Source organism: Pongo pygmaeus, chromosome 16, assembly GCF_028885625.2.
Source record: "Pongo pygmaeus isolate AG05252 chromosome 16, NHGRI_mPonPyg2-v2.0_pri, whole genome shotgun sequence".
Taxonomy (NCBI): domain Eukaryota; kingdom Metazoa; phylum Chordata; class Mammalia; order Primates; family Hominidae; genus Pongo; species Pongo pygmaeus.
Window position 1 is genome coordinate 62731543 of NC_072389.2, and position 24231 is coordinate 62755773.

Here is a 24231-nt window from a genome sequence, read left to right on the forward strand (position 1 = left end):
TCCTTTCTCTCTCTCTTTTCTTTCTTTTTTTGAGATAGTCTCATTCTGTTGCCCAGGCTGGAGTCCACTGGGGCAGTCATGGCTCACTGCAGCCTCAACCTCCCAGGATCAATTGATCCTCCCACCTCAGCCTCCTGAGTAGCTGGAACTACAGGCACATGCTACCATGCCTGGCTAATTTTTGGGTGGGTGTGTGTATATATATATATGTATGTGCTTTTTTTTTTTTTTTTTTTTTTTTGTAGAGACAGGGTTTCGCCATATTGCCCAGGCTGGTCTTGAATTCCTGTGCTCAGGTGATCCACTGCCTTGGCCTCCCAAAGTGTTGGGATTACAGGCATAAGCCACTGCACCCAGTTGGAAAATTCTTTCTTTCCTGTCTCTCCTTGCTGCAACTCCCCCTCTACCCCATGACTCTGCTGGTTCCTAGGCCATGGGTTTTCCCCGTCTGGTTCCCAGGGCCATTTAGGTGTCGTCTATTGCATGCAGGTTCCATTCCAGTCATTTTGAGGTGTCCGAGTACTGTTTGGTTGCCTTGAGCCCCCTCACTTTGGCATTTGATGCCTTTTCCACCCTCTGACCCCATCCACCTTTCTAGTATGCCTCATCCCATTTTCTAGCATGTGTGTCCTGCCCCACGCAGCCTCTGCTCAGGAAAGCTGGTCCACCCTCTGGGCACTGTTCACAACCCCATCAACTTGGCTGTCTTCCCCAACCTAGACCTGCTAGCTCTAGAATAGTGCAATACCGCTTCCTCCAAAAAGACTCCCTTGACCATGCTGCCCGCTTGGGATAAGTAACATTTTTTTTTTTTTTTCTTTCCTGGCAATGAATCACTATTATTAGGTCGGAGCAAAAGTAACTGCAGCTTTTCCCATTGAAAGTAATAGCAAAACTGCAATTACTTTTGCACCAACCTATTACTTTTTCAAGTCCTTTTATATTGTTTTGAATTGTTAAGTTTTCAAGGGTCTGTTTCATTCAATATGTCAGCAAACACGTATTAAGTACAGGTTGGGCAGGGCGCAGTGGCTCACATCTGTAATCCCAGCACTTTGGGAGGCCGAGGCAGGTAGATCACTTGAGGTCAGGAGTTCGAGACCAGCCTGACCAATGTGGTGAAACCCCATCTCTACTAAAAACACAAAAATTAGCCGGGCGTAGTGGTGGGCACCTGTAGTCCCAGCTACTCGGGAGGCTGAGGCACGACAATCGCTTGAACCCGGGAGGCGGAGGCAGTGAGCCGAGATCGCGCTACTGGCACTCCAGCCTGGGCAAAACAGCAAGACTCCGTCTCCAAAAAAAAAAAAAAAAAAAAAATTACAGTTATTGTTTTCTCAGGGAATCCTTATAGCTGGTGAAGTATCCAGCTTTTCATTTTACGGATGAGTAAACTGGGGTTTAGAACTGATAACATTTTGCCCAAGTTCTCACAGCTAGCGGGAGGCATGCCGCAGTTTATCGTGGGGTGGGTCTAAACAAGGACCTAAAAACTGTATTCGAATCCCAGCCCTACTACCGCCAGCTGTGTGACTTTACGAGGCGCCTCACTTTCCTGTTTCTCCAACAGGGACAGACATTTCTTGTTACCGCGCAAGTGGGATTACTTCCCCACCAGTGTCTAGACATAGTAGGTGCTCAATAAATAGGTGTGGGTTTGCGGTAGCAGAAGAGCGCTATCCCTTAAGTTTCTGACAGTGAGGGGGAAAAAGGCTAAGCAGGGAAAGGAAGGGAAAGGGGTAAACTGACCTCGGCGCAATCGGGAGCGCGAAATAGGGAGGGCTTCCTGGAGGCCAGGAATTTGGAGAGGCCTAGGCTGGGAGAAGAAAAATACCCGGTGATGGCGGAGGGGAAGTGGAAGGACGAGCGGCTGCGGGGAAGGGTGAGGTCTAAGCGCAGCCCGGGGCCGAGCGGAGCCGAGGGCGGGTGGTGCGGGGATGCCTGGGTAGGTTCGTCCCGACGGGCCGCGGGCGGATTGAAGGGAGGGTTGGGCCCGCCGGCAGCCTCGGCGGGTCCAGGCCCCCAGCCAGCCCCTGCCCCTCCTCCCGGGAGGGCGGGCGGTGGCTGCGGGGCGGGGCGCGGGCTCGCTCGGCCTCCTGGCGGCGCCGCGGCCCCTGCACTCCGGCCGGGCTCTGCTGGCTGCGGCGGGAGCTGGACGTGGGAGGAGGCGGCGGCGGTGAGTGAGCTCCGGGCGGGAGCGGGGCGGGTGTGCGCCGGGAGCCGGGCTCCGGGGTGCTAGGGGCCGCCCAGGGCGGCGGGACCCCGAGGGGTTTGGGCTCAGCCAGGTGCGCCGTGCTCAGCCCGCGCATCCATTCTCGGTGCCCCGCGCCGCGCGTGTCCTGGGGCTCGAAGGCGCGACCCGGACTCCCGCGCCGCGTCCCGCCGAGGGCAGGCGCAGAACAGATGCGGGCGATCCCTGGGGAACCCGCCTCGGGGCGGGGTGGGAGGCAGGAGGCCCTGCAGGACCTCCCTTTAGTGAAGAGGGACTCTCTGCCTTCGCACCCCTGCCTGGACCCTCCGGCTCTAGTGACAGCTGGGAGAGACCCACGCGAAGTAGTTCCTGACCTGTCGTACCTAAGTCCTCGGCGTGCTCGGCCGGACCATCCCCTGGAAAGAAAGGGGCGTGGGGCCTCTCTCTCCCCGATCCTCCCGACCACTGCGCCCGCCAGGCAGGTCATCCCCGAGAGCCCCCGCCTCACTTGGAGCACACATTCTAGCTCTCCCCGGGACTTTTCCAAGTTGCATCACTGTTTGGCCTCTAGACAGGTACTTGGCTGTCATGTTGGAGTTAGTTACACATAATTTTTGAAACTTTGTATATTTGCTTTGTGTGTTCTCCTTCACTCTAAGGCCGCTGCCCTCCCAACTCTGCTTATGCCGCTCAAAACGTTGCTCAAAGCTCGCTGGGAATGCTTTTGCGGGCATTGGTTCTCAAACTTGGCCGCACATCTGGAGAGTTTTAAAAAACACTGGTGCCTGTGTCCCACTCCCAGAGATCTGGATTCGGCTTGCCTGGGTTGCAGCCTGGACAATGGAATTTTTAAGACGCCGCAGGTGACTCTAATGTGCAGGCAAGTTTGAAAACCTCTGCTTTGAGGGTTGCTCCCACCAGCCACTCTTCGGACGGCTAAAGATCATTCCTGATCTAGAACTCATCTCAGGTCCTCATAACTCTTCCCTAATCCACCTCTCCACCTGAAGAACCTGTTGATTGGTGGTTTCCAACTTTAGACAGTAGATGGTGCCTTTATTGAAGTTCCCTTTGTTTCTACCTCTCTGTTTACAGTCAATACTGCCAGGGCACTTGCTGCCAAGGACGTGGGAGTGTAGGCATTAGAACCAAGGAGTCCTTGTCAGGGTCAAGGTTGTAATACAGGGTTGTCCTATTCAGGGAAAACCAAGTGATAACTTGACTTGTCATATTCGGGAATAATTTCAGATCAAAAGGAGAAAAAATACTTTAGGGTTTGGTCAGCTTTTGGAGACCTTCCCGAGACTCCCCCACATAGATAATGGAGTTGCATAAATGTGGAGAATTTTCCTTCAAGAAGCCAAAGCTAACAACATCCTTAAGCTTTTGTGGTTGATATTTGTGTTAACATATGTCCATTTTTGTAGATTAAACTTATTCTAGCAGTATGATGAAGCCCTGCAGACAGAACACAGTGTATAACATGGCACATCTGAGATGACACCTGAGACACCTGTCACATGATCTTAAAAATGATAGAGAAGTAGGACTAAGGAAAATGTAACCATGCTTATATTGGCTGAATTAGGTCATATATTTTATCAAGAAAAAATGTGTTTTCACTGCCCTTGTTAGTAACGTGATAGTCTCTGGGGATCTTGGTTAATTTACTTTTGTACCCCAAGTATGATGTTTGCATTAAAATTTCCACCCTGATGTTGCTACCTGACCACAAATCAGTGGTTTTAAGTTTTTCTTAGGGGGTGTCCCTCTATGTGTGTGGTTTTTGTTTTTTTTTTTGGGACAAGAGTTTTGCTCTTGTCGCCCAGGCTGGAGTGCAATGGTGCAATCTCAGCTTACAGCAACCTCCGCCTCCCTGGTTCAAGTGATTCTCCTGCCTCAGCCTCCCAAGTAGCTGGGATTACAGGTACCCGCTACCACGCCCGGCTACTTTTTTGTATTTTTAGTAGAGACAGGGTTTCGCCATGTTGGCCAGGCTGTTCTCAAACTCCTGACCTCAGGTAATCTGCCCATCTCGGCCTCTTAAACTGATGGGATTACAGGCATGAGCCACCATGCCCGGCCTATGTTATATTTTTATTAACAGTGGGATGAAATCCTTTCAAGAATGCCTTGCTGAAGTGAGAGAACATTTACGTTCATTTCTAGTTGCTAATGTAAGTCCAAAGAACATTCATTTTGAAAAAGACAAAAATGACATAATTTTGCCCACTTGGTTTTCTTGCTTTTCCCCAACTTCCACGACCATGCTCTCTGCTACTACTGTATTCACTTGCTGGAGGTGTGCACCCTGTGGGAGCCGTCTTCATTGTCTTGGCTCTGGCTTGAAATGGAGGTTACATGCAGCGCATTGTCTTACAGGGTGTCCCTGACCCGAATCGTCACCCTTTGGGGAGCAAGACCATATGGAAAGTGTTTTCCTACTGTTGTGTGTGTATATGTGTGTGTGTGAGTGAGTGAGACCATGCCAACAAAATGAAGCCATATTATTAAATGGTTTGTTAACTTCCAAATCTTGTCTCAACTGGGAAAAGAAAAATGCTTATTCAAGGATGCTGTTGAACTCATGGTGTCTGAAAAGTCACACCTGAACAGCAATAGTTACACTGTGAATATAATAATAAACTCTACCCCCCCCAAAAGGAAAAGTTTATGTAAATGTGGGCCTAAGCACATTTATTGCAATTTCTCACTTTGGAGTAGCAGCTCTAACATCCTAAAGTGATTAGAAGAAAGTAAGTGAAGAAAAATGTGAAGAAAGGGTTAGTGAGAGACTTTTTCATTTAGGGAAAGGGGATACAGCAGCTAGAAAAGGCCTTTGGTTTGTGTTAAGAATTTACTGCCCTGGTGGCTTCCTTTTTTTCCTTGTTTAATTTGCTTGTGCTGTTGGGTGAGGGAGAGTTAAAGAAATTTAATGGCCTCCTAACTCTCTTTCCCCATGAAACCCATTTATCTAAGAGATGCCATTGACCTTTTAAAAATATCCAGCTGATTTTATGCTTTTCCTTTCTTTTCGTCTTCTGATCTCGGCACTAAAGGGCGGTGGCATGGCTGAGAGGCATCAGAGCAGGAAAACAAAGTTCAAGGGAAACTGAAAATTGGGTAATTTTCTCTGAATGACCAAGTGCTTACTTTTTTCACGCATGTGACATTGCTGTTATCAAGAAACCAGTTATGACATGAAAATCCTGAAAATGGAACAGGAGGAAAAAAAAAGGTGGGGGGAATGGGATGGGGGATGGAAATAGCACCAGGGTTGAGTGACCTTTACCGAGGAGGGAAGGCTTACTGTTTTCAGCCTGGTGTCCTCCGTGTCCCCGTTGCAACCCCCTTTACTTCTCTCTTCATGCACCCTCCTGCATCCCTCAAACCAATATCCTTGGAGGAGATAGTGCTTCATCTTAAATTCACACTAAGGTGTCTTTGTTTTTGTTTTTGTTTTTTGAGACTCCACTCTGTCACCCAGGCCGGAGTGCAGTGATGTGATCTCAGCTCACTGCAACCTCCGCCTCCCGGGTTAAAGCAATCCTCCCTGCCTCAGCCTCCTGAGTAGCTGGGATTATAGGCATGCGCCACCACACCCCGCTTATTTTTGTATTTTTAGTAGAGATGGGGTTTCACCATGTTGGCCAAGGTGGTCTTGAACTCCTGACCTCAGGTGATCCGCCTGCCTTGGCCTCCCAAAGTGCTCCGATTACAGGCATGAGCCACTGCACCCAGCCGTTACTAGCCCCTGTTACTAGCAAAAGCTATGTATTACCCAGAGTTGTTGGTAAACAGGATAAGGTTCCTGCCTTAAGGAGCCTGAGTCAGGTGGGGATGTAAACCGTGCGTTGCAATAAGTTAGGAACTTTTCTAATCAAGAGGAACACAGTGGCCTGTGGGGGTACTGTGGGGCACCTGGCTAGCCTCGCCTGGGTAGATGCCCCCTCAATTCATTGGCACAGGAGGCATAAGACATGCTTTACTTGGGTTTACATTAAAGCTTATTTTATTAGGCCTGTACACCAAATGACTGATTTTGGATATGTCCGACTCCAGGAGCGGGAAGGGTGCAGGTATCCATCATGCAAAGGGGAGGTGGGAGGTGGAGGAAGAGACCAGATTCTGGCAGGTGTCTTTTGCTTCTGGAGTCTGCTGAACAGGGGTACTTCCTGGGGGTGGGAAGCTCATGGAGAATGTGGCTGGATCCATTTTTGGCACATTAGTAACTGGTAAAGTAAGCTTTTGGTGGCTACCTCCGCAACAGAGCTGAAAGGAGAATGCAAAGTGCAGTGTGAAAGCCGCAGCTGCAGCACTTTTTGGAGCAAGTGGTTGGGTTTGTGTCTATGGCTCCTGCCAATGGGCAGACATTGGTTCCTCATCATACCATGGTCGCTTTAGCTCAGGCTTCCTTGGGCAGGCTGAAAACTGGACTTCACACTGTTTTTCCCTTGGGTGGGTGGTTTCCAAATAGCTGACCCATAAGGGCTAATAACCTCATGGTTATAATAGTTACTATTTGTTTATTGACTGCCTTTCAAGTGCCAGGTAGCAAGCTCAGCACTTTTCTTTCATTTCTGTAAACCCTTTACATTCCTGAGAGGCAGGTGGCAGTGGCCTCATTTTACAGGTGAGGAAACTGAGGCCCAGGGAGGTGCTGAATCCTGCAAAGGTGCATAGTACTTGACAGTGGCAAAGTTCTCATGCCTGTAATCCCAGCACTTTGGGAGGCCGAGGCAGGTGGATCCCTTGAGCCCAGGAGGTCAATACCAGCCTGGACAACATGCTGAAATGCCGCCTCTACAAAAAATACAGAAATCAGCCTGGTGTGGTGGCACGTGCCTGTGGTCCCAGCTACTTTGGAGGTCGAGATGGGAGGATGGCTTGAGCCTAGGAGGTTGAGGCTGCAGTGAACCATGATCATGCCACTGCACTCCAGCCTGGGTCACAGAGTGAGACTCTGTCTTAAAAACAAACAACAAAAAGAAAATGGCAGAGTTGAAGTTCGAGAGTACTCTGTCTGTCTGAATACAAAGCTAAGTTCTCTCTACTGTTTCTCGCTCCTCTTAAGCCGAGCTGATTAAGAAATTGTGTTCTCAGTGCCTTGTTTATTTTTTAACATCACAGTCTCCTTAGGTCTGAACTGATTTACTGTTTTCCTCTACCTCGTGTAGATAGGAAATTTACTATTTTACTACTAATTTACTACTACACGACGTAGAGGAAGATGGTAAATCAGTTCAGACCTAAAGAGAAGGTATTCCACTAAAGGCCACTGCAACCTTGTGATCCCAAGGGAAATTTTATGGACTGCTGCTTTTCTAAGTGTCTTAAAGAAGAGGGTAGATTAGGCTGTCCAGAAAGGCTCTGGACGGGTCCCACATCCTAGGTTAGAGAGATGTGATTTCCACCCTTCTTCAAGTTCTGCAAACCTCTGAGTTTCTGTAGATAATTGGTTGTTGGGTAAGAGATTAAAAACAAAATTCAGCGTTGGGCATTCTAGAATGAAACGAAGCTGTGCACATCCAATTCCTGTTTATGTGGTACTTGTGACAAAAACAAAACTTTGCTGCATAGTAATTACCTCAAGCTCTTAAAATTACAGGTAGTAAGGGCTTAGAGGCCATATGGAGTTATAATTAGAGATGAGTTTAAAACAGGGCTAGTGAATGAATGTTCATTACTACAATGAGCACTAGCTGAATATTTCAACCCGAGAAGGATCAGCTCCAGGGAACATTTCAGGGAGTTAGTGGAGGGTCGTCATGGAGTAAGAGTGTTTGGGATTAGTGCACAGAGCATTTGTTATGAACATGCAATATTTCTGCCAGCCTGGCCAGAAGCCTCTCTGTTTACAGGGCAGGGTTTCTTCCCTGCTGCCCAATCACAGGGATTTCTGCTTTGCTTTGGTAGAGTACGTAATCGTTCAGGTGATTGCTTTGTAGTGTGTTAGGTCTGTAAAGCTCCTCGATTGTTAATAATCTTTTCCTGTTACTTATCTCTTTGCTGGAAGATTGAGGTAAGATGACCTCTAGTTTTGGCCTCAAGAATTCTCTTGTTTTTAACCTTTTCCCTTAGTTTTCTATCTTTGTGTTTCATTGCATTCAAAACAGGCCGTCTGTTTTCCCTTGCAAATTTATAGACCACATAGGGAAGAGGAACGACTGTGACCAGGACTATCCAGGAATCCTGTGATGGGAGTGTTGTTAGTCCCATTTTCCAAGTGAGGACTTCTTCCTCTCTAAGGCTGGGAGTTTGGGTATTCCAACTAGGACTGTTAAACTCTCAACAATGGGACTCTTTTGACTTGATTACAAAAGAAAAAGAAATGGCCCAGTTTTCAAAGTCATGAAGAGGTTCTAGTATATCCTATGAACTAATATATATTCTTGAAATTTTTTGTAGCTGATAGTATTAAAAAAGGTTTGATTCCCCACCTTTTTTGCCTGTGTGGTTTTTATCTTCCTTTCTATAAACAGTGACTTACTTAGAATTATACAGCAGCAGCTGAAAAGTTGATTAGCCCTCTCCTTGCCCTAATCAAGTATCAAAAACCTGGAACATTCACTTAGAGTGGTGATTACTGTGAAAGCTTTAAATGCTGGAGAGGACCTGATAAAGAATGGAGTGAGAGAGAAGAGAAAGAGAGAAAATAGCTTGTAAAGGGATTGCAGGGTGGAGTTTAACAAACTTAAGATTTCTTTCTTCCTTTTTGTTTTGTTTTGTTTTGTTCTGTTTTTTTGAGACAGAGTTGCCCAGCCTTGTTGCCCAGGCTGGAGTGCAATGACACAATCTCAACTCACCACAACCTCCGCCTCCTGGATTCAAGCTATTATCCTGCCTCAGCCTACCGAGTAGCTGGGACTACAGGCACGTGCCACCATGCCCAGCTAATTTTTTGTATTTTTAGTAGAGATGGGGTTTCACCATGTTAGCCAGGATGGTCTCGATTTCCTGACCTCGTGATCCGCCTGCCTCAGCCTCCCAAAGTGCTGGGATTACAGGCGTGAGCCACCACACCTGCCTTTTTTTTTTTTTTTTTTTTGAGATAGTCTCACTCTGTTGGCCAGGCTGGACTGCAGTGGTGTGATCACAGCTCACTGCAGCCTCAACCTCCCAGACTCAGGTTCAAGTGATTCTCCCACCTCAGCCTCCTGAGGAGCTGGGACCACAGATGCAGGCTACTATGCTTGGTTAATTTTTATGTGTGTGTGTGTGTGTGTGTGTGTGTGTGTGTGTTTTGTAGAAATGGGGTTTTGCCATGTTGCCCAGGCAGGTCTCTAATTCCTGAGCTCAAGCCATTCCATCCACCTAGGCCTCCCGAAGTGCTGAGATTACAGGCGTGAGCCACTGTGCCCAGCCCAAACTTAAGATTCCTTTTATTTGTGAGTTTCAGGTTTGGGGCTTAAATGCCTTTGCTCTGGTTGTGGCCAGACTAGCTCAGTCCTAACAGTCTCTGCTGCCTTGGGCCACCCATAAGCTTTGGGGGTGTGGTGGGTGGGAGGAGAAGGTAGGGTGAAGGGAGAGGGGAAATAGGGGGTGGGAGATAAGACCCACCAGTTAGCTGATTCTCCAGGCCTGGCTTGCTCACGGCATGACTGCTTCTCCCTGCAGGCCTGAGTCCAACTTTCTGGGTGTGACCCAGCTGGATGGGGTACAAAAGAGGGAGAGAGTTGCCAGACACTTTCCAGGAGACCTGCCCAAGATCAGTAATTCTCATAATAGCAAATGCTCCCATAGCATTTCCCTCCAGCCCCATCCTAGAGCTTTTACTATAGCAATTCTATGGGATAGGTGCTATCATAAACCCATTTTACAGGTGATAGAAACAAGGCCACGGGAAATTGGATAACTTGTTAAAGTGCTGAAATCCAGGGTTGAAACCCTTGCTGTCCGGCTCTGAGCTATGCTAACAACTACCACCTCTTTAAGCATAGAGGCCTGGATGCTGCACCTGCTCTTCATTCATTCCTTGAACTCACCCACTTATTCATTTCTTCAACAAATTGTTGATAGCCTGTATATGCCTTTATCTTGGCAATGAGAACAACATAAGTGCTCTTTGTTTATGTGTCTGAATTCCCATAAACTTTCTTCTCTTTCTTTTTTAAAAAAATTCCCATAAACTTTCAAACAAACCTTTAAAGAGACGAGACCTCTTTACTGACCTTGTATACCTGGTGTCTGGTAGAAAATAGGTGCTCAATAAAGCTTTGTGGAAGAAGGAAGAAAGACAGTGTTTTGAAACTTGACATCCTTGTATTTCCTCTGTCTCTAGCAGCCACAGTGATATCTAAACAGAAAAACAGACAAGCCTTAAGAAGAGTGAGAGTGTATGGGGAGTGTTTTGCAAAAATAACAGGAGAGAATTTTTGATAAAAGCATGCTGTCTTGTATGCATTTCAAGTTCTCATGGTGAATCATTTTTTGCTTGTTTGCTTAAAGCATTTCTTATTTGAAGGGCATCCCTACACCCAGCTTGCAGACTATTGGGTGAGTCAAGGAGGCCCTTCAGACTTCCATGCATTGTTTGGGGCTTCTCTTGTCATCAGGGTCTGCAGAATATATTTTCTTTGCAGTTGAGGACCAAATACCTGGTAAGGTTCAAGTCCACCATCCATTTTCCTGTTAAACATTTAAATACATGAGCCAGTAGAAAGTAGTTTCACCTTGGGCTGAGTGAAGTGGCTCACGCCTATAATCCTAGCAGTTTGGGAGTCCGAGGCAGGCCGATCAGTTGGGATCAGGAGTTCGAGACCAGCCTAACCAACATGGTGAAACCCTGTCCCTGCTAAAAATACAAAAAATTAGCTGGGCATGGGGGCGCATGCCTGTAGTCCCAGCTTTGCTTGAACCCAGGAGGCCAAGATTGCAGTGAGCTGAGATTGTGCCACTGCACTCCAGCCTGGGGGACAGAGAAAAAGTAGTTTCATCTCCTGTATTTTCATTCCGTCTTCACACTGTGGGGCAAAGAAAGGTCTCACTTACTTGGATTGGAAGCTCTATTTGACGATCACTAGGAGTGATGGCTCTTTGGTTCCTCTTCCATTTCAGGTTTGTTTCCTCGTCTGTAAAATAGATGTAATGCCTACCACATACAGTCAAGCCACATCTCTTTGACATAGTACAGTGGTTGTCAAACAGGGTCCCCCCAACCTCCCCACCCGGGCGTACATTTGACAATATCTGGAGACATTCTTTGTAGTTATGACTGGGGTGGTGATGGCTCCTGGCATCTAATGGGCCAAGGCCAGGGATGCTGCTAAATATCCTTCGATTCAAAGGACAGTCCCCCACAGGAATTATCTGGCTTAAAATGTCAGTAGAGCCAAGGCTAAGAAACCCTGACAAAGTGGAACCTCAAACAACGGTAGCTCTTTTTAACATCTCTGATCCAAGGGAGCTACTGGCCAGGGAAAAAGATCCCTCCTTTCTTAAGTAGGGTGGAAAGAATGGAATTTAACGTTTTATTGATGCCTCTGGGTTACCCCACAGGTGCCCCTGAGGTGGGAACACCTCCTTTTCTCTCCATTAAACATGGCTTAACTTCATTTGAAACTTGCTTGCATCGTTTACATATAAATAGCCATGCTAAAACCAGTGAAACCGCTTAGCCTCTGGGGTGGTTAAGCCCATTCCCTGCAGAGGACATTGGTGGAGTGGGGCCTGCGCTGCTACAGACTTGTGAGCCTTGCTTTTCTCCCCTGTTAAAGGACAGGTAGGTAATTGTGTCACCCTCCCATCTGGTCATGTTGCTCTGACTCTGCATGTGTGAAACTAGCTCTATGCATGTGAGTGTGCTGTGTGATTCCTAAGGTATGCCTTTTGAAGGCGTTTTTCAGGGATCCATTTCAGTCAAGGACGCTAAAATGGTTGGGGCTCAACAAAGAATATCTGTGTTACAGGCATAGTAGGAGGCCCCCTAAACAGTTCCTGCAGCAGGGTGTGTGATTCGGTAAGCAGTGTGGCCCAGTGGTTGACAGCATGAGGTCAGCCACTCACAGGCTGCTCTGTGTACAACCTTTGGCTTTTCCCATGCTTGTTGTGTGACCCTGGGTTAGCTACTTCACCTCGTTCCACCTCAGTTTCCTCACGTGTAAAATGAAGATAATGACAGTGACGAGAATAACACCCAGCTGAAGATGGGTGTGAGGCTTCAGCGACTGGTCCTTGTGAGGTGTGCGGTGAAGATGGGAGTTTAGCTCAATAAATGAGTTGCTGTTAGTAAAATAATATTTGATGTTGGCTTGTAGCTTGTGTATTTTTACTCAGATGAAGAGATTGCTCCTGATTTAGGAGGTGAAAAAGGATCTTTCTGGTTCTTGGTATTTTTTTTGGTGGTAAAATACAGCATAAAATCTCCATTTTAACCAATTTAAAGTGTACAGTGCAGTGGCATTAAGTACATTCACAATGTTGTGCAACCATCACCACTATCTAATTCCAAAACTTTTTCATCCCCCTAAATGGAAACCCTGGACCCGTAGAGCAGTCACTCCACGTTCCTCCCTTCCCCCAGCCACTCCCTCCCTGCGAGCCCACTCATCTCTTTTCTGTTTCTGTGGAACTGCCTAGTCTGGATATTTCATATAAATGTATTTCATGCAATAGATGGCCTTTTGCATCTGGCTTCTTTCACTTAGCATAATGTTTTCAAGGTGTCATCTGTGTATTGTAACATGCACCAGCACTTCAACACTTTTTACCTGGTGTCTTTTTTTGCAGAGTACCCCAAGCCTCAGTTTCATCAGCCTTGTGGTTCTCTTAAGTCATGCTCTGTTTTCAAGTTTTAGAGTGTCTTTCTTCATTGATTTTGATCCTTCTTGGCCAGCCTTATTTTTTCCACTTTTCCCATCTAGTACTTCTAATGACCCTTGAAAGGAATATGGAATGAAGCCCTCATGCCAGGTTCTTGGTGCTGGGGAATAGGTCTTATTAGGTATCTTACTTCTGTGGAAGAATTAGCAGCAGGAGCACACATGGGGGCCCTGAGTGGTGCTTCATCTCCCCATGACTCTGTGTGACAGGTTTTAAAAACAAGTGTCTGGAAAACACCACCAGGCCCCTTTTATTCATCGGTTTAAAAGCTTCCCACAATGAGAAGTGGCCCTCAATTAAGTCGTTTAATAAAAACCTCCCCCTGTTTTAAAGCATTCTTGGGAAGTGTTTACATTTGACGCCACTGCAGGCTTCTAAATGAGGAGCTGTGGAGTGAGTGATCCTTAACCTGTGACTTTAATAATATCCTTTGCTTTAGATTTCCAGGTGGAGGCCTGGGCCAGATTTGTAGCTTGTCATTGACCCAGACTGGGTTAAGAGATGGGGGCTGGGCAGGGGGTGGAGGACATTCTTGGCTATCCTGCCCCCCTCAGCTGCCACTAGTAGAAGATTCAGAAAGGCTGAAAGCCACATAGATATGTAAAACCAGCTCCGTGGAGAGAGAGTGGACTGGAAGGAGGTGAAGCATTTCCCTACTTGGGAAGGGCGGTTACCCTGCCTCACTTCTGACCTTATCTGCAGTGTTAGGGGGCTTCAGTGGGCAGAGATTAAAGCATTTAGGAGAGCAGCACCAGGCTCCTGAGATTCTGGGGCCTGAGAGCTGGAGGAGGCTCTACTTTTTTCTCTGATTCTGGAGAGGTGAGTAGGCCCCGAGAAGAGGAAGCAGGCTGCTTTAGCTTCAGGGAAAACTCTGGAGCTGTCGTTAGAGGAGTCCTGGGAAAAGCTAAAATAAAGAAAATTCTAGGGTGGTCTTTCCTTTGTGCTGCTTTTCTGAGGACCTTCGTTGTGCTGGACGAGGACAGGAGGGTGAGGGGAGCCCCGAGCTGCTGACACGCGCTGGTGATTTGTAGAGGCTGCCGAGGTGGGCAGTTAGCAGTCTGGATTCTGGGCCTGGACTGCCCGAATCTGAATCCTGGCTCCGGGGTTCTGTTCTATGAATTCTTGTGTGTCCAGTGCTCAGAGCAGTGTCTGCAGAGAGAGCTGTAGATGTGTGTGCTCGCACGACTGTACTGACACTTCGCTTTGGTGAGTTTCTGGTTAGAATCACAGAAATGCTTCTTGTTATCAGAGCTAATTTGCCTGCATACCTGGCAGCCTTGTGCAGTCCATGGGACAGGGTGACGTCACTGGACTCTGAAGAAAACATGACTCGCAGATGGAGAAATTATGCTTGGCAAATCTATTAAAGTTCTCCGAGGGAGAGAATAAATGTGGGAAGAAGGACAAACCAGTGGATCTAGATTGTATTTAGACTTCCAAAAGATTGTTGGAAAGACTTCATGGCAAAGGCTATTAGATGTGGGAATCTCCCATGACTTTCTGAGTGGAGGTGAATGGAAGGAGTCTGGCTGAAACTTGTCTTTACCATTGTCCTTTAGAGGAGGAGTCTTCACATTTGCAGATGAAATAAAATTCTAAAGGTAAAAATGAAGACTTCGGAGTCAAACTATAGAGAGGTGTTTTTTTTTTCTTTTTAAATTTAAATTTTGGGCACGAGGGGATGTCAACTATCCTTTAAAATAATTCGTGATCAGTGGCTGCACCTGGGCAGCTGGGCTTTGGAACTAAGAATGATGTGTGTGCTGCTTTCTAGCAAAGTTAAAAATCATGTACCTGGGGCATCAGAGTGCTCAGGAAATAAATGAAGATTAGTGGAACCAAGGAGTTCATTAAAAATGATTCAAGTTCCACTCCAGCCTGGGCAAAAAGAACAAAACTCTGTCTCAAAAAACAAAAAACAAACCAAAAAAACTTGTAGTTTCCAACTGTCTTTTAAGTGAATAGTACATGTGTAGAAAAAGTAGATTCTGCTATCAACAAATGTAAGAGTTCACTAAAATGCACAGATACTGAATTTCATGCCTTTTGTGTTTTAACCCAGGATAGTAAATGAATGAATGAAATGAGCAGACACTTTTTCAACACAGACCCTTCCCTCTCCCCCAGTAGGATTTAGGAAGCTTGGAGTTACGCTTGACCAAAAAGACACCTGCAAGAGTTAGTTACCTTTGTGTTTTTCTTTTTACTCAGTGCCCTGTGGGCTTTGCCTGGTGCCTTATGTATATGAGTGCTCTGTATGTATTTGAATGATAAATGGACTCAGATTTCCTTAACATAAGCGTAAATATTTTATCATCTTGTGTCATTATGTGCCAGGCAAACTTAGTTATATTTGCTCTTACAGTGGTTGTATTGGATATTGCTGCTTAATATTGCCGTGTAACAAGCAATCCCAGATCTGTTTTTTGTTTTTGTTTTCTGAGATGGAGTCTCACTCTGTTGTCCAGGCTGGAGTGCAGTGGTGCCACCTCGGCTCACTGCAACCTCCACCTCCTGGGTCCAAGCGATTCTCCTATCTCAGCCTCCCAAGGAGTTGGGATTACAGGCACGCACCACCATACCCAGCTAATTGTTATATTTTTAGTAGAGACAGGGTTTTGCCATGTTGCTCAGGCTGGTCTCGAACTCCTGACCTTAGGTGATGCACCTGCCTTGGCCTTCCAAAGTGCTGGGATTACAGGTGTGAGCCACCGCACCCAGCCCCAGATCTCAGTTCTTTACAACCACAAAGGTTCATTTTCCCCTCACTCAGCTGTTGGTTGGGTGTGGTTTGGTTGAGCCAGACTTTGCTTCACTTGGCCAAGCCAGACTCCAGGCTTCCATCTGGGTTGAGGTCTATTCCACATGTGTTTTATTCAGCAGCCCAGGCTGCAGGGGCAACAAATATGCAGGGCCAGCTCGCCTTGGGCAGATTACAGAGGCATAAGAAGGCAAGCAGAAATGCTGGAAGCCTCTTAAAGCTTTGGTCTATAACCAGCCCACTGTCAGTTCTGCCAAGATTCCCTCAGCCAACACAAATTGCATTGTCAAGCCCCACATCAGCAGGATGAGGAAGTATACCTGGCCCGTTCTAGTAGGAGGTAACTCAAAGTCATATGGCAAAGCAGGTAGATGTATATGGAGGAGCAAGGCACTGAGAACAATAATTCCGTTCACAATGGTAGAGAATGAATAAGACAGAAGAGAGCAGCTTGGGCCAAACTAGCCTTTTGGGAGCTTGCGAGACCTAGGCCGACTGGGTGAAAAATCGTGCATTTGGTGCAGGTACCAGCCCAGGCCTTGGCATTTCCTATACTTTAGCTGGCATGCCCTGCCTCTCAGCTGGCTGGACATTGATCATATCCTTTCACTGCGATGGGGCTCGTGGGAGTGCTGCCTATCTGTGGGAGGAGCAGAAGGATGGGCCTGATTTTCTTCAGGTCAGCCATCATGACCTGATAGGCTGCCAACTGTGGTGGCAGCAGTGTGACAAGCTGAGAGGGCAAAGAGGACAAAGAAGGACCACAGTGTTGAAGGAGGCCAGGGGCTTGCCTCAGCCTAAGTCCCACCGTAATAGTCACTGACAGGTTAGCATCAGTGCCTGTGTGCACCATGTCCCAGTCTTCATAAGGACCCTGGCTGTAGCTTCCAGACCCTGCCTTTTACATCCAAAGAAACAGGCTTCAGGAGGTGAGGTGACTTGTTTTCAGCCAACCAGCTCAAAAATGGCAGATGGGAGCCAGGCCACCCTGTTCCCACTCTAGGGCCTGTCTTTCCACACCCCATAGTTGTCATAGTCTAGCAGAGTCTGGACTGGTGTGGTGTGTTATAGTGTATTCTGTCCTTGTGATGACAGAGTCTGCTTTGGAAGAAGCCATGTGAGCCTCGTGCCCATATGGGATGACACAGGCAAAACAGAATGAGTGCAATACTGGCCAATGATAAGCAGCCTTGCTGTTACTGCTTTGCAATGGGCCATTTCTTTAGTGAAGAGCTGCTAGACTTTGAGGAAGAAAAGGCTCTAGCCACTAGTGAAAATGAACCAGGAATAGATGGGGACCAAAACCTTATAAAGCCAAGGGTGTGAGGAGACAGACACTCTCAAACGTGCTGAGCGTGGGATTATAAATTCACTGGGCTTCTATCTAGAGATCAGTTTGGCAATGGGGCTGCTTTTACTTGCAAGTAAACAAAACTCAATTGAAGGTGGTTTACATAGGAATAAAAACAGCAAAAAGTGGTTAAAAAGTGGTTTAAATAAGACATTTCAAAATGACATTTGTTACCTCATGTAAACAAGAAGTCCAAAGTCTGGGCTGTTGGGGGAGTTAGTTTGAAGACCCAGGCTTATTTCCTCTTTCCTCACCTCAGTGTTTGATGTTTGCCTTCAAGCTTGTTTCCTCATGATCTCAGTGTGGCTGTTGCTGCTCCACCCATCATATCCTTATTCAGCGTGATGTCCAGAGGCAGGAAAAGAGGAAAGCACAGAGATGCAAATCAGCCTGTGTTCTGAGATCCCATTTTTTTGTTTGCAAAAATAAACACCTTCAAATTTTTCTTATTTCCCCCCGCACCTGATACCATCACAATAAAAGTCTTAATTTTTTCAGCACCATAAGATGGTGAAAAAAAAGTCTTAATTTTTGATTGTGAATATGAATTTCTGGAACCAAGAATTTTGGTTATTTCTGGGCCGTGGGATGGTGGCGTGGTTTTGTTTTTCATTTCATGCCCTTCTTGGCTGTTTGAATTTTATAACTATCACTGCATGTATTACCTTTACAATACAAAAGAAAGTGATAGGTGTTTTCTTAGTAGGGGTGGGAGAAATTAAAGGGAGGAAACCAAAGCCCTAACAGGGGCATTATCTGAGACATGGTATGATAGGATAGGAGTGCATTTAGCTGTGTGTGATTGGCCTAGAGGGAGGTTGGGGAAGGGGAAAAGTCCAGGAGTGAAATGAGGTCATTTTAAATCTCTTTTGGTACCTGGCACAGTGTCTTCTACCTAGTAGAGACAAAAACACATTTGAAGAATGAATGAATGTTTAGGTGAAGACCTAACACACCTTTATGAGGTGCTGAAACTCAACCAAGCAGCTCAAGTCAGCAAGAAAGTACATTCTGCTGGAAATTTATCTTGCAAAGAAATATGACTATCATTTCCTACCTTTTCCTTGAGCTCCCAGAATCTAATTCATTGCTAAGGAAACAGTGTAAGTATGAGACTTTCTATTCATCATCTGTCTCCTACTGAAGCCTATTGTCCCAGGATCTGGATAATAAAGCTGTATAAGGTTTTTACAACTGAGGGTAGAGCAAAAGCAAGAAACCACCATCTCATGTTAACTGTGTTAATAGTGTGCGGCTTCAATGGAGTCTAGATGTTTAAAGTCTACTAAGTATAGAATGAACAGTCATTTTTTTTTTAAAAGGAAAAATAAAGTTCTTTGATACCCTGGACTAATACATAAAAAATTGTTATCTTAATGATGTGACACAGATAACAGTTGTGAGATAGGGATTTTCAACCTGGTCGGCCAGTATTAGTAGAAGAGTGTGAATATGCCTGTTGGTGAGATGAAAGAATTATATGTAGTGGTATTTTCAAGTCTAATTCTCTTCCATATAGAAAAATAAAATGAGTATTGAAGGCCTTTTTAATGGCAAGGGTGGAAGGAGGGGAGGTAGAGTACTACCCTTACATTGTGCCATGGTCTTAATTCCCTTGCTCCGGAGTTCTAAGTTTGATGGTCATAAATCAAAAGAAAGAATGTTGTAACTGACATTTCTATTGAGTTACTTTTAACTTTTGTACCCTTGGGTTTTAGCATTTAGGCCTTCTGCAATGGCACCGGATACCCACTTTATTCAGACAATGATAATATCGTTGAGCTATGGTAAGATCATTTCCTTTGGAACAAAATGAAAAGCTTTCAGTGTTCACAATTGGAGGAAAGTGTAAAAGCTTAGTAGGCCTCCTCTGCTACAGGGTGAAGAGTTTGTGTTTGAACACCATCCACTTTGCCCCTCAAATGTGCAGTGGAATGATTCCAGTGTGCTTTTGAAATACAGAAAACAAGTGTACCTTTTCAGTGTGTGTGTGTGTATTTATGCATGTGTGTGTTTAATGGGTTCTTGGAAATACTTGGAAGAAAAGTAATATTTAACATCTTTTTTGGGGATCATTTTGGGATCCAAAGAACCTGAGATCATTGGTACGTTATGTTCCAGAGTAGCCCCGAGTTAAATTTCTTGAGAGAGAGAGAGAGAGAGAAAGTGCATGTGTTTGTGTGTGTGCATAAGTATTACTATAAAGACCAAATGTCATTCTTACTTGACATGATCTTAATATATATCCTTCTCTGGTTCTCAGATAGTCTATATTATATCTGCAGATTTTGTGACTAAGTTGTGTAATTTTACATGAATTCTGCATCTACATCAGAAAGTATAATAAAAATTAATGATACTAACACTTGTATGTCACTAAACAGTGCTTGATACTGTTCTAAGTACTTAACATGTGTTAACTTTTTTTTTTTTTTTTAAAGTCAAAGCCTTGTGTCACCCAGGCTGGAGTGCCGTGGCACGATCATGGTTCACTGCAGCCTCAACCTCCTAGGCTCAAGCCATCCTCCCATCTCAACCTCCCGAGTAGCTAGGACCACAGGCACGTGCCACCAAACCAGGGTAATTTCTGTTTTTTGTTTTTTTTTTGTTTTTTTTTTTTTGAGATGGAGTTTCGCTCTTGTTGCCCAGGCTGGAGTACAAGCTCTTGTTTCCCAGGCTGGAGTACAATGGCGTGATCTTGGCTCACGGCAACCTCTGCCTCCCGGGTTCAAGCGATTCTCCTGCCTGAGTAGCTGGGATTATGGGCATGTGCCATCAAGCCCGGCTAATTTTTTGTATTTTTAGTAGAGATGGGGTTTCTCCATGTTGGTCAGGCTGGTCTCGAACTCCCGACCTCAGGTGATCCACCTGCCTCAGCCTCCCAAAGTGTTGGGATTACAGGCGTGAGCCACCACGCACGGCTTATTTGGTTCTTATAGTAACGCATTGATTCTATTTTTACCAAGGAACTGAGATACAGAGAGATTTAGTAACTTGCCCAAGGTGACATAACTAGTAAATGGTGGGGGTAGGTTCAAAATCAGGCAGTTTGCTATTTCTTATTTGAAGCCACAATTCATGAGAATTGAGCCATTCTCAAATGTACAGGTTATTCTTGTGAATTGGAGACTATTGTATCAGTGTTACAAATGACCTATTGTAATCTCCCATCCAAGAACTAACCAGTTCTGACCCTGCTTAGTGTCAATAGTCAGGTGCATTCAGGGTGGTTTGGCTGGAGATGATCTTATATGATCTGAGCCCTTTGCTTCATGACCAGTATTTTCAGTTACTTTACACAGTAAGCCTGTACTTAAACAATTATTTGGCTGGGCGCAGTGGGTCACGCCTGTAATCCCAGTACTTTGGGAGGCTGAGGCAGGCAGCTCACTTGAGGTTAGGAGTTCGAGACCAGCCTGGCCAACATGGTGAAACCTTGTCTCTACTAAAAATACAAAAATTAGCTGGGTGTGGTGGCGTACACCTGTAGTCCCAGCTACTCGGGGGTTGAAGCAGGAAAATTGCTTGAACCTGGGAGGCGGAGGTTGTGGTGAGCTGAGATCATGCCACTGCACTCCAGCCTGGATGACAGAGTGAGACTCCGTCTCAAATAAACAAACAAAAAACCCACCAAACCAAAAAACCCAATTATTTTAATTATAAATCTGAACTGCATTAAAAGATAGTAAATTTAGCTAGTCAACATGAATAACTTTTAACAGAGAGTTAGTTGTCTCTTCTGTTTCCTTAGGGAAGAAAGATGAGTTCCTTCAGTTCCCAAATGAGTCCTCAATTCAACATGAGTGATTTCACCAGAATAAAATCTTCCTACTTCTGCAAAAGCAGCTAATGCTTTCAGAAGCTAAATAATCCCAATGTGTGACTCCTGTCAGTTTCTTTTCTTTGAAACCTCAGCAGCAGCATAACTAGTGATTCACCCTTCTTGAAATGAATGCTGTGATTCGTGTTATGCACAGACGGCTACTGAATGCCCAGGTCACAGCCTTTGCGTCTGACCTTGACTCGTTAATAAGAACAGGAACTGGGCGAGGTATATTGCACAGTGATTAAGGGCTTAAAGCTAAGAGCAGTGCCTGGCACCAAGTAAGACATCAGTAGAACTTTGCTGCTGCTATTTTTGCTGTTGTATATTGGGCTCTACCATGTGCTGGGCACTATGTCAAGCACTCTATGTGCATTGCCTAATTTAATTCTCATCACATTCCCGTGAAGTAGTTGATGGTTTTGTTTTTATCTTCATTTTCAAATGTAGAAACTGAAGCTTAAGGTTAAGACATTTGCCCAAGACCATGCAGCTGGTAAGTGGTTAGCGCTATGGTACAAACCAAGTTAAAAAACATTTTTTTTTAAGTTCATAAATTATAAAGTACAGAATCTTCTAGAATTTTTCTTGTGCCTCCTCCTAGTTGTTATTTTTCGACAAAGTTGCCTACTATTCTATCACCACAGATAAGCTTTGACTGTTCTTGAACTTCATAAAAACAGAATCATATTCATACAGTATGTACTCTTTGTATTTGGCTTTTTTTACTTAGTATTATGTTTGTGAAATTCATCCATTGATGTGAAATACGTGGATTTGCATGTAGCAATAATTTGTTTTTCCTCATTGCTAAATATATTGCTACATTTCTTATTGTATAGTTTAATGTACAAATATGCCTCAGTATTGATCTCTCTGTTCTACTGTTGATGGACTTTGGTTGTTTTTAGTTCTTGGCTGTTATTAATTGTGCTACTTACTTACTTTCTTTCTTTCTTTTTTTTTTTTTTTTGAAACAAAGTCTCCTCTGTTGCCCAGGCTGGAGTACAGCGGTGTGATCTCAGCTCACTGCAACCTCCACCTCTGGGTTCAGGCGATTCTTCTGCCTCAGCCTCCCAAGTAGCTGGGGCTACAGACTCATGCCACCATGCCTGGCTAATTTTTAATTTTTAATAGAGACGGGGTTTTGCCATGTTGGCCAGGCTGGTCTTGAACTCCTAACCTCAAGTGATCTGCCTGCCTTGGCCTCCCAAAGTGCTGGGATTATAGGTGTGAGCCACCATGCCTGGCCTAATTGTGTTCATTCTTGTACATGCTTTGTATTACAGCTCTTTGAGTATATTTCTAGGTCAGCACTCCTGGGTCTTAATAGGTGTGGAGCTGTGTTCTATACTGTGAAACCATTTTTTACACTTCCACCTAGCAGAGGGTTCAGTGGTTCTTTCGTAACACTGTATTGACTATCATCTTCATTTCCATCATTCTGGTGAGTGTGTAGTAGAATCCATATCAAACTTGATATGGATTCTGACTCCATAGCCTATGGACTTACCCTGGTAATAACAATTTTAACAATTATAGTGCTCTTGCTATATGGAGGGTGTTGTGCTGATATGTAATAATGAATATAACTTGATTTCTGCCCTCTAGGAGTTTATAGTCCAGTGGAAGAGAAAGACTCAGAAATCACATAGTCATAGTCCAACAAAGAATCCATGCATACGGCACTGTTGGAGCACTGGGAGAGTCTACTTCAATCTGTGGGTTCAGGACAGGGTTCGCTAAAGTCTTGCAGAAAGAAGTCAGTCTTCTGGGACATGGCTTCTTTGGGAAGGTGACATTTAACCTGAGGCTGGGGGGATGAAAATATAGGCACGTGAAGAGGAATGGATCCGAAGCCCGTGTAGCCACAGGGAGGAAGTGAACAGGTGATGGTAGGCTGAGGTCAAAGAGCCCTGGAGTCCATGGCATTTGTAAACCATTGCTGGCCTTGAAGTAGAGAGCCAATGTTGCTATGAAGCAGTCAAAACGGTTCTCCTTCAGCCTGTGACCACAGGGGACCCGCAGGCCTTTGTGGAGGCTGCTTCCATTTGGCGGAGTGGTGGTGTTGGAGAAAACGATCTTACTGACTCCTGAATTAGGAAGCTCCCGATCCTAACTCTCTCAGTATCTCATCTTGCAAATTACTAAGACAGGGTCCTTAAGATGTCTTATTTATTTTTTGATGTACATTTTATAAATTAATTTTTATAATGCTTCATAAGCTAATTTTTAAATTATAAAAGAATCACATTACAGAACCAGAAAATGGAGGAAAGAACCCCATGATCATTTTATTATTTAATTTTTTCCCATAGTTTTAATTGTGGGGTATAGATTATTTTGTTATCCCCATGTCCTTTGACATGTCACGAGCCTTTTTTCTTGATTATGTAGTCTTCATTACTGTTTTATTATTGTAGAATATGAAGTGGAACACCTTGTACCACTTAAATTTCCTTTTTTTTTTGGGAGATGGAGTCTCGCTCTGTCGCCCAGGCTAGAGCGCAATGGTGTGATCTCGGCTCACTGCAGTCTCCGCCTCCCGGGTTCAAGCCATTCTCCTGTCTCAGCCTCCCTAGTAGCTGGGATTACAGGTGCATGCCACCACACCCTGCTAATTTTTGTCTTTTTAGTAGAGACGGGATTTCTCCATGTTGGTCAGGCTGGTCTTGAACTCCTGACCTCAAGATGCACCTGCCTCAGCATCCCAAAGTGCTGGGATTACAGGCGTGAGCCACCGCACCCAGCACCATTTAAATTTCAATCTTTTTTCACTTTTAATTGTAATGATAAAAAACAAATAGGTGCTTATTGTAAAGCATTTGGAAAATACAGAAAAATATAAGATGAAAATTAAAAAATTTTCAGTTCTACCATGAAGATAAACACATGTTAATATTTGGGTATATTTCCTCTTTCCCGTCTGCTTTTATTTACATATATGTATGCTTTTCTTTCCTTTTTTGTTTTTTGAATACAAATTGGGGTTGTTTCCTGCAAGCAAGGTACTGTTAATGGGGATTTTGGATGGCTGTATAATGAAATAGGAAAATGATGAATGGAAGCCCAGGAAGAAAGATTTGGTGGTATTATAGGTTTGTATCATATCGCCATTTTCCTGTTCTATTTGGAGGAAGAGGGAAAGGGGAAAGGAAGCCAGCCCTTATTGTGTGCCTGCCACGCACCTGGTCCTGCAGTGCTGGGAAGTGCTGTGTGCTCTGACTCCCAGAAAAGTAGACGCTGGCACCGTGGGAAAGTGGGACCCTCGTGGCAGCGTGTTG

At 45.1% G+C, this 24231-nt stretch overlaps 1 protein-coding gene across 8 annotated transcripts in view; it reads left to right on the top strand.

Moving 5' to 3' along the window:
* Nucleotides 1-2062: 2062 nt before the first annotated feature.
* Nucleotides 2063-24231, top strand: part of CGNL1 (cingulin like 1) — a 178023-nt gene continuing 155854 nt past the window's right edge. For 2 of the 8 annotated variants that reach the window (XM_063652656.1, XM_054451099.2), the window contains exon 1: nucleotides 2063-2176. The gene's annotated coding sequence lies outside the window, so the exon portion shown is untranslated. Of the gene's footprint in view, nucleotides 2177-11834; nucleotides 11913-13789; nucleotides 13832-24231 lie in introns of those variants that run through there. The other 6 variants (XM_063652661.1, XM_054451097.2, XM_063652662.1 and 3 more) reach the window with 5 other exon arrangements.